Below are 10,903 nucleotides of genomic sequence, written 5' to 3'. Positions count from 1 at the left end.
TGTGTTTCCATTTCCGCGTGTCCTCTCTTATTTCTTGGAGCAGGGTTATATAGGTCCTTCAAGTCTTTGGTCAAGTTGACTCCAAGATATTTGAGTTTGTGTGGCACTAATGTGAATGGGAATGCCTTCTTGACATTCTTCTCTTCCCTATCATTATTGGTGTATAAAAAGACCATTGATTTCTGTGTGTTAATTTTGTAACCTGCCACCTTGCTATATGATTCTATTGTTTCTAGAAGCTTTTTGGTAGAGTCTTTAGGGTTTTCTAAGTATAGTGTCATGTCATCTACAAACAGTGAGAGCTTGACTTCTTCCTTTCCTATCTGGATTCCCTTGATATCTTTTTCTTGCCTGATTGCTATAGCAAGTACTTCCAGTGCTATGTTGAAGAGGAGTGGTGAGAGCAGACAGCCTTGTTTTGTACCAGAATTTAGGGAAAAGGCTTTTAGTTTTTCTCCATTGAGGATAATATTAAGCACATGAAAAAAATGCTTCTCATCACTAATCATCAGGGAGATGCAAATCAAAACAACGATGAGATACCACCTCACACCACAGAGATTGGCATACATCACAAAGTGTGAGAACAATCAGTGCTGGCGGGGATGTGGAGAGAAAGGAACTCTTATCCACTGCTGGTGGGAATGCTGTCTAGTCCAACCTCTATGGAAAGCGATCTGGAGATTTCTCAAAAAACTGGAAATTGAGCTCCCATTCGACCCAGCTATTCCACTCCTAGGGATATATCTTAGGAACACAAGAATACAATACAAAAATCCCTTCCTCACACCTATATTTATTGCAGCACTATTCACAATAGCCAGGCTCTGGAAACAGCCAAGATGCCCTTCAATAGACGAATGCCTAAAGAAACTGTGGTACATATACAAATGGAATATTATGCAGCCATCAGGAGAGATGAAGTCATGAAATTTTCCTATACATGGATGTACATGGAATCTATCATGCTGAGTGAAATAAGTCAGAGGGAGAGAGAGATGCAGAATAGTCTCAATCATTTATGGGTTTAAAAAAATAAAAGTCATTTTTGCAACAATCCTCAGAGACACTGAGAGGAGGGCTGGAACTTCCAGCTCACTTCATGAAGCTTACCACAAAGAGTGGTGAGTGCAGTTATCAAAATATCTACACTGAGAACTACCATAACCATGTGAATGAATGAGGGAACTGGAAAGCCTGTCTAGAGTACAGGTGGGGGTGGAGTGGGATGGAGGGAGACTTGGGACAACGGTGGTGGGAATGTTGCATTGGTGAAGGGGGGTGTTCTTTACATGACTGAAATCTAAATACAGTCATATTTGTAATCAAGATGTTTAAATAAATATATTATAAATTTTTAAAAAAGAAGGAAAAAAGAAAAAATATAGATATCATTTGTAGATGCATATCACAGACTGGTAATAAATAGAAAACTATTATGAATGGTGAAATCTAAGAAAATCAGCCAGAATAGTGTATAGTCATATACAAAAATCAATGCATTTTTATTTTTAAATCTAGTTTTAAAAATAAAGATGATATAGATGTTGTAAAAGTGATAAAGTAGTTTCTAAACTACTTTGGTTTATAACAAGCACTGTTGCATTTCTAGTTAGGCACTAACTGGGTAACTTTAATCATAATTTTATATTTTGTAATATGTAAGGACATTTTATTTCACAATGCAAGTACTATTTAAGACATTGCTGAAAATGGCAGTGAAGACAAAAGAAAAATATAAAGTAATTATTAGAAAAAGAGGTAGAAAATATCTGTTTATTGTTTTTGGACCACATTCAGTGGTGCTCAGGACTTTCTCCTGACTTCCTGTTAAGACATCACTCATGGCAGATCTAGGGGAGCAATAAGGGACTCTGAGGATTGAACACGGGTCTGGCATTTGGCTTGCAAATACCTTACCCTATGCTATGGCTTCAGCCTCAAATAGAAAAATATAAATCAGCAGTGGCTTACAAATATTTGTGATGAAATAACAGGTATACAATAGGCAAATTTATTAAATCCTTATATTAAAAGCACTGTCATAAAATATATAATTATGAAATTTGACATCTAACATCAGAAGCAAATTGTCTATTTTAATATCTAATGTGAATCTCATCTGAGAGTTTTTAATATATGCCTTCAATGTTCATTTTCAGGTAAGAAGAGTAAAGTTGCATTTTAGGCAACTATGTTTTCCTAGCACAATAAAATACAAATTATAAATGATGTGCCCTGAAGGAATATATGTTATTTGTTTCTTTTGACCGTAAGTAATTATAAATTACTTATAAACTGAGAATATAAGAAAGAGTTGACATGAGAGGAAGAGTAAAACTTTTATCCAACAGTAAGGTTTAATTGCAAAGTACATTTATCTTCTAATTAACTAAATATTCATATACTTTCACTTTCCTTTCTTTTTTAGTTGTTTACTAAATAATATTAACTTTTTCTTAAAATGTAAATCATATTCTACTCCTGCCCTGAACTCCACACTTTGCCACTGCAAGTTACATAAACATTTCAAATCTTGGTTGTATTTTATAAAGTTCAATACTGTCTCTCAAGCTTTCTCTTAAGCATAAATGTTGGCAATTCTAATGAACCATCTTCTCCTTCAGCACTATGTTTTAAACCTAGAGGTTGGTTTTTTTTTTTGTTTTGTTTTTAGGTTGGTATTATAACATTTATTAAAATAATGCTATGGGTTAATAGAAACAGCAAAGAACCAAAGAATTAAAATGCAAGCTATGTAAAATTCCCAACTAAAACCCAAAAGAGTCTAATGTATTCATTCATTAGCTAAATAACTAAAAGCCCAAGAAGGACAAGACACCCAATATAATAAAGTACTGCAAAACAATTGGCAATATTCAGTTATCAAAATTGTGGATTTGGGATTTTGTATCCTTTTCTCAATCAAGAAAAAAAATTCTTTTTTGAATGTTATATAACATACATATAAAACAAGATAGAAAAAAATACATTATAAACTTGTAACAATGGCTGTAAATACATTATCTTACATGTTTCTCATAGGCAATAGGTTGGTTATGGTACATACACAGCATGAAACTACTAAGATAATAAAAAATAGACAAAAATACATGTCGGCGACACTCCCATCTACCCACGCTAAAAAAATTACATAATACTGTCAGAAAAAGTCTTAAAAACGACATATTTTAATAAGAAATAAATTCAATAATGATAATACTGAGAACTAACGCATTCAGAGATTTCAAAAATCATGCATTTTTTTTCAGTTGATCCAAAATTTTGTCAACTAAGTTTATTAAACTTTTGTTCAGAGCTAACATACTCATAAATGTCACACATTTCATATATTTACTTTCTTCCCCATAAAAGACCTTTGATAAACATCTAAAATGGAGGTTTTATTACTCTGGTGATTCCATCATCTTCCTTACCTAAGGAATTATAAGCAGCTCACATATATTCTTTTTCCTGAAACATTATTTTATCTTGCCTTTTATTTTCCTTACGTGTCAGTTTAAATACTACTTCTTCCAAGTAGGCTTTCATTCAATCTTTATTAGTTTCTGTCTTATACAAATCTCTAGTTTTTCCAAATGGCAGAAGAATAGATTTAAATCACATTTTTTTTATTTTGCAGTTATATGCTGTATATTCCACCTTTGTGAAATATTGTATATTCACCTTTGTGAAAAATAAACTTAAAGTATTGTATCATTATATCCCCAGATATATAACATAGAATTTTAGATAAGGAGATGAATAAGTACATTCGTAAAATAAATAGAAACTTTTAAATATTAAAAGGATGACTCAAATAATTCAAAATTATAAAATACAGAATTAGAGTTATATCTAAATGGAGGTTTATGCAAACAAATAGTCACAATCAAATGAATGTGACAAAGTTATGAGTATATTTTAAAATTTATCATTCATTCTCCTGAATCAGTGTAGATAATCCACTGATGGTGACTTAATGTAATTTAAGGATGGATAGAAGACTAATTTAAATAAAATTGGGAACAATATTCTCTATTAGAAAGCAGAACTATTTTCCCCAAAATTAAATGTTAAGGAAGTTTCCTTTTTTCATAAAAAAAAAAAAAACATCAGGAGGTCTGCTTGTAGAAAAGGGAAAGTTTTAGTGAATGAGAATGGAAATTGTGTCAGCTAGGTGCCAGTCATATATTAATCGTATACTGTTGTAGACTGCTGAACTGAGAACTATATTTTTTCTTCTGCCATGGTGCTCATCAAAACTAATGAAATTTGACAAAATGAATGTATTGCAACAGAGGTAATTTCACAGTGTGGTAATTCTTCAGTGACATTTTAATTTCTTAAAAGTTACCATAATAGGGGCTGGAACATGGCGCTAGAAGTAAGGTGCCTGCCTTGCAAGCACTAGCCTAGTATGGACCAAGGTTCGATCCCCAGCGTCCCATATGGTCCCCCCACCAAGCCAGGAGTGATTTCTGAGCACACAGCCAGGAGAAGACCCTGAGCGTCTAATGGGTGTGGCCCCCCCAAAAAACAAACAAACAGAATTATTCCATAAGAATAATAAAAATCTAAAAAAGTTCCAAATTCAACCTTCATTTAAAACAAGAAATTCTAACTTTTTTTTATTGATGTAACTAACCATTTAAGAGAGACTACTTCCAAATTTCTTGCTTCTTAAGTCACCTGCATATGCTTAAATAATGTCAATTTATTAATAAACACAATAGTAATGTTTTACTATGATAAATTTAGTATTTTGGAAATAGTAATTAATGTGTAATAATTTACATCTATCTTCTTAAATAAATACAAACAAGGATAACTTTCAAGTGATATGAAAACTGAACCAATGCAAAATAATATTTTTAAAGCCACAGAAATATAATAAATAACAAGATAAAGCTATTTTGAAACTAGAACACTTGCAAAGTTAATAATACGAATTCTAACAAAAGAAATATATTAAGGGGTATTAAAGAAAATGAATAATATAAATTAATGACCTATAGAAAGTATTTAAAATTTTAAAAGAACTATTCAAAACATAAAATGCTTGGGCAGAGCTTTGTTAGATTAAAAAAAAAGCAATCTTGAACTCAAGGAGTTTAAATTTTTTCTACAAAAAGATATTTTTAAAAGATATTTATAAAACTTATTTGTAAAAGGTAAGTTTAAAATCACCCTATGCACTATATTTCCAACCCTGGGTGACAGGGTCTGAATCAGGGTCACACATAAAATAATCCAAACCAGGCTAAAGGTGACACGTATATAGTCTGGTAATCTTCTGTCTCATATTCAAGAACAAGTTGCCTGCCAGAACTGTTGTTTTTACTGAACACAGAGACCAGTCCTAGGTGGGAACTTAGGACAGAGTAAGGGTAGATAGCTCAGGCTATCCGAGCCTGTCCAGCCAGGTTTTCATATAATACAATCTTTGTTTTTGGTGAAATCAAGTTGTAAACAAACATAAAAAGAAGCCAGGTATGTTCTCTGTTTTGGGTAAAGGGAGGTATAACTTAACAGGTAAGAATACAATAAGAATGGGGCCGGAGTGGTGGTGCTAGAGATAAGGCACCTGCCTTGCAAGCACTAGTCTAGGATGGACCGCGGTTTGATCCCCTGGTGTCCCATATGGTCCTCCTAAGCCACGAGCGATTTCTGAGTGCAAAGCCAGGAGTAACCTCTGAGCATAAGAATAAAAAAATACAACACATGTGCATATATATACATGTAATAGTGAAGTAAGATTGCATTTTCATAAAGAAATCTTAAAAGGTTTGAAAAATATGTAATGTTGACTTTTTAATAGACAATAGACAAATATTTATAGAAAATGTATTATTTTATTCTCACTTATATGTAATTGTCATAATGAAAACTATTATTGTAATTGTCTTTAAGTTGGATTTTAACCTACTGAACTTTGCCAAGGTAGATAGAGCTACAAGTTTGAATGCAGAGTAACCAAATCCATAACTAGAAGATGACTATTTCTTCAGTGAAACTCAAATTTTTGTACTATAGTTAAGTTTAACTTCATAATACTGATTTACTAGTAAATTTGTGTTAAGGTGAGATTGATATGGATTGATATCAGATTTAGACCCAGAATTTTTTTTTACAGAAAGCTTTCCATATACATTAAAGTGTTTGAATAATTCTATATTAATATATATATAGATTAAATTTATTTATAAGAAATGCTTTACAATAAAGATTTAAAATGCTAACATATAGGTGATCAAATAAGATACAAATAAAGATAAAAAATAAAGTTAATAAGGGGCTGGAACGAACACACAGCGGTAGGATGATTGCCCTGGATAGACTCTGGTTCCATTGCCTGTATCCCAGGAGTGACTTCTGAGTGCAGAGCCAAGAGTAACCTGGCTGAGTGCTGCCGGGTGCAAACCAAAAATAAATAAATAATAAAGTAAGTAAGAGTAAAAATATTAACATAACTGTCCATAGCCTTTTACTTTTTCAAATGACTTTAAAAATAAACAAAATATTCTAGAGTTAATATTTTGTTGAAACTATCATTTTATTCTATGGTGTCATGTAAAACACATAATGCTTCAGTTTTCTGGATTTATGCTATGTTAAGTATTAATATTATACTTTCAAATATTTCTCAAAATGTGTTTTGAGTCCCTCTTGCTTCAGAATCACTAGGGGTATTTGTTTAAAATTCACATCCCTGAATTCTACCCAACCCAACAGAATCAGAATATCTTTCCTTGGGCTTAGTAAATTTAATTTTACAGAAGCTTAAGGTAATTGTTATAAAGTTAACAGTTTGAACCCTCTTGAGCTATTTTAGTTAAGCTCATTTAAAGTAGATAATTTTTATCTGATCTTTGATAATTCTATTCAGTCCAGTATTTGTTGGGGCAGAGGTTCTACTTCCTTATTAGTATAGACAATTTAGTGCTCACTTTGAACTCTGATGCACTGGATTATATTTGTTTAAAAAAATAGCAGATTCTCAGGACACATACAGTGAAGAAAACATTCTGTACAGTCAGATGCCCTTTAGTGTAATAGATATAAAGAGTTTCTGTTAAAGAATATTCTATATTCACCTTTTTGCTCACTCTCTCTAAGTTGTAGGATATTATAAGTTTGATTATTCTGTCCGTGAGAATGTTAGGTTCTTTACATATTAAAGTCAAGAAAATGTTTTAAGTTCATTCTAAATATTTTATACTATAATATATTCAAAATCTATTAAATATATTTGATCCTCCAATACATAAAATATACAATATATAATATATATTAGAAAATATTCTATATAGGATGTATAGAATCCATAAAGAATGTAGCCAATATAGAATATATTATAAATAGGGGCCAAGAGCAATAGCACACTGGTAAGACATTTACCTTGCATGCTGCCAACATAGGACGAATCCCTATTCCAATCCTGGCATCCCATATGGTCCCCCAAGCCTGCCAGGAGCGACTTCTGAGCACAAAGCCAGGAGTAACTCCTGTGCACTGCCGGGTGTATCCAAAACCTCAAAATATATATATATATTATAAATAATTTCTAAGTATAGTATCTACAGAAAAATTCTAAACATAGTGTTCTATAGAAAGTTAAAATATTTATTTTAAAAATAAGTAAATTAATTTCATTTAAGAAAATAAAAATAACCTTGTTGCAGAGATTCAATTTACTGAAATCCTTTCCAAGATATTATGGAATACAAGAAATCTCCACTTTATGCTTCAAGAACATGTTCTCCAGAGTTTTCTTGGAATTTTCTTGATAGTTCTCAGGTTTTTTGCCTTAAGTTACCATGATAATATTTTCTTTGTTGCCATCATTTGATAACAACATTTAAACTAGAGCTAGGCATCCTTTGGTTGTTTGATGTCAGTTCTAGTGCCCTATTTCAAAACCAGAGGTGCTACATTAACATAGGGCAATCTCTGTTATAATTAATGACAATAGGAAGAATGCTGCATACATTGCAACCTCTGTGTCTTTTTTGGTACTTAATTTAAAGAAAATAAATCATATAGTTGATATAGTTGACCATAATACATTTGTTTCCACATAAGTGAAAGCAAAGTTATTTAAACAAATAAAAAGAAAAATAAAAAGTAAAGGAAGAGAAGAAAGGAAAACATAAAAGTAAAAGTAGCAAAAGATTTAGTTAACTCTTGTAGTTAGCTGTCAATTCTGTTAAATTGGTGTGCCAATAGGTTTGACAGCATCAAACAAATGAAGTTGTCCAGAAATTCAAAGCACACCAATACTGAGATTTAGGAAAATGTACTCAGCTACTAGGGCTCCTAGAATAAGAAAGATAAGGGGAAGGTGCCAGCCTGCATTTGTTCCAAAAACATGGTATATCAGCCCAAATACTGCCAAATCTGAAGTTAGTTCAAATTGGTGTCCCTGAAAATATGAAGCCATTGGAAAAAAATGGTGATTCTGGGTAATGGATACAGCAGCATCACTTCCAGAAGAACCGGAATTTGGCCCACCATCTCCTTTTAAGAGGCCGATTTTCTGCTGCATGGGCCCATATATCGAAGATCTTTGCAGATAACTTTACATCAGATTAGAGAAAAGAATGAGTCAATGGAGCTGGCCCAATTTGAACCTGGCAACTGCATTTGTCAACCTCCTTGTCTTAAGAAAAGGATAAAAAAAAATGTAGCTATAAATGTAGTTACCTAAAGTTGTGTTTTGGAGTCACAATCTGCAATGCTCTGAGGACAATACAGGGTACTAACGATTGCTAACTAATTGCAACTAATAGCAATAGTTAATTTATAGGGGCTGGAGCCATATATTCCCCTCTGGAGAATTTGGGCTAGAAATGAATGAGAGATACAACTTCAAATTAGACATTTGTACTCCCCTCTACCATCACTGAATTGCTTTCCCCCTCACAACGTCTCTATTTTCTCCAAGAACACACTATACTATCATGTTGATAACAATATAATTTCATGGCTTCCACACTTTTTCTAAAAATTTTTCTAAGTTTATAGAGGAGTAATTTACATAGATTAAAAACAGCAATTTGATGTGTAAAGTGAATTTTCGGAGGAAATAATATGAATATGCATAATTATGCTATTTGATTCTGTAGATTATGTCATATAAGTCCACTGTCCATTTGGAGTTTTTTCTATCTTTCTTGCATCTATCTCTCTTTTTCTCTAAGATTCTTCTCTCTGTAGGAAGTCCTACGACTACTTTGAGGATACTCAAACACCCATGGAAAGTAAAGTCTAGGAAGAAAATGATATCTACTCAAAAACACTCCTCAAATCATCAGCTTGATTGGGTCTGTTTGCAGTTCAGACTCCATGGATGCTATTTTTCTAGGACATAATATAGGTTTTGTTATAAGCAAGTAATCTTTTTGTTTTGTTTTGTTTTTTTGGTGGGGACACATCCAGCAGAGCTCAGGAGTTATGCCTGGCTCTCCTTTCAGAAATCACTCCTGGTAGGTTCAGATGGATCACCAGGTATCTGACTCAGATCAGTTTCAAGGCAACTGAGTGCAAGACAGGCACCCTACCAGATGTACTATCACTGGAACCCTAACAAGTAATCTAGAACATAATAAAAGCTTCAATGTTGACTATGCTTTATTTTCCAGTTCATTCATTTCAAGTTCATCTATTATAACAAGCTCAATATAAGAGTTATTTCTAATAGTCTTGGGTTGTATCTCTTTTAAAATGATCTATAATTATCCTTACTTTTTGAGTATCTAAGCTAATTGCATTTATCATAATTATGGCTACAGATAAATTTAAAACTATCATTTTTCTATTTGTTCCATCTGCTTCTTGATCTGTTTTTCCTCATTCTCTGCCATCATTTGCATAATTGAATTTTCAAATATCCATTTATTCACTACTAATTCTCTTTCAATTCCAAAATCTCTATCCATCTTTAACTTTGTCATTATACCTCTTTTTCTTCCTTCCTTCCTTCCTTCCTTCCTTCCTTCCTTCCTTCCTTCCTTCCTTCCTTCCTTCCTTCCTTCCTTCCTTCCTTCCTTCCTTCCTTCCTTCCTTCCTTCCTTCCTTCCTTCCTTCCTTCCTTCCTTCCTTCATTCTCCCTTCCTCACCAAAGTATCAAAAATCCTTCACCACAGTATAGTTATACCTTTCCCTTTAGACCCATGAGATCATCTGATACTGTCTTTCTCCTATTTTGCTTCATTAACAAGATCCCCTCCAGTTTAACTTATGCTGTTTACAAAAGATATTTCTTATTTTCTTATTACTATGTAGTATCATACTATACAAGTCTTTTATCCATGTACCAGTTGTTTACAAATACGTTTCAATAAACACAAAGTTATTTGCATCTGGATATATATGTATATGTAGATATACATATACTATTTATGTGTTCCTTGGAGAGAGATTTAGGATGATTTTAGAATTAAAATAGGCACTGAGAATAATAATTGAAAACGTAGAATTAAACACTTACATATATGTAAAGCTAATTTATGGTAAAAGGAAAACTTCAATAAATTATGTTGAGAAAACTAAATAAGTACATACAGAAGATAAAATTATATCACTAACTCACTTAATCATAAACATTAGTGTAAATTTATTATGCACTAGATATTAGACCCAAAGCTTTAATAAATAATTAGGAGAAATTACCTGAAAAACTATTACATAGTCTTCTTTAATTATGATTAAAATTAGACTCTAATAGTAAAGAATACAAATGTAAATGTAAAGAAATATTGCAACAAATGTAAAATCTTTTGAACAAGAAACTATATTTAAAAAATCTCTATGACTAGAGATATTTCAGTGTTTGGACTGCATGTTCACATGCTGGAGGGTCTGTATTATATACTTAGTTTTATGGCCCTCAGGATTAGCA

This window comes from Suncus etruscus, chromosome 3 (genome assembly GCF_024139225.1).
Source record: "Suncus etruscus isolate mSunEtr1 chromosome 3, mSunEtr1.pri.cur, whole genome shotgun sequence".
Lineage (NCBI taxonomy): Eukaryota > Metazoa > Chordata > Mammalia > Eulipotyphla > Soricidae > Suncus > Suncus etruscus.
The sequence above is the reverse complement of the archived record's forward strand: the minus strand, read 5'-3'. Positions refer to the sequence as shown.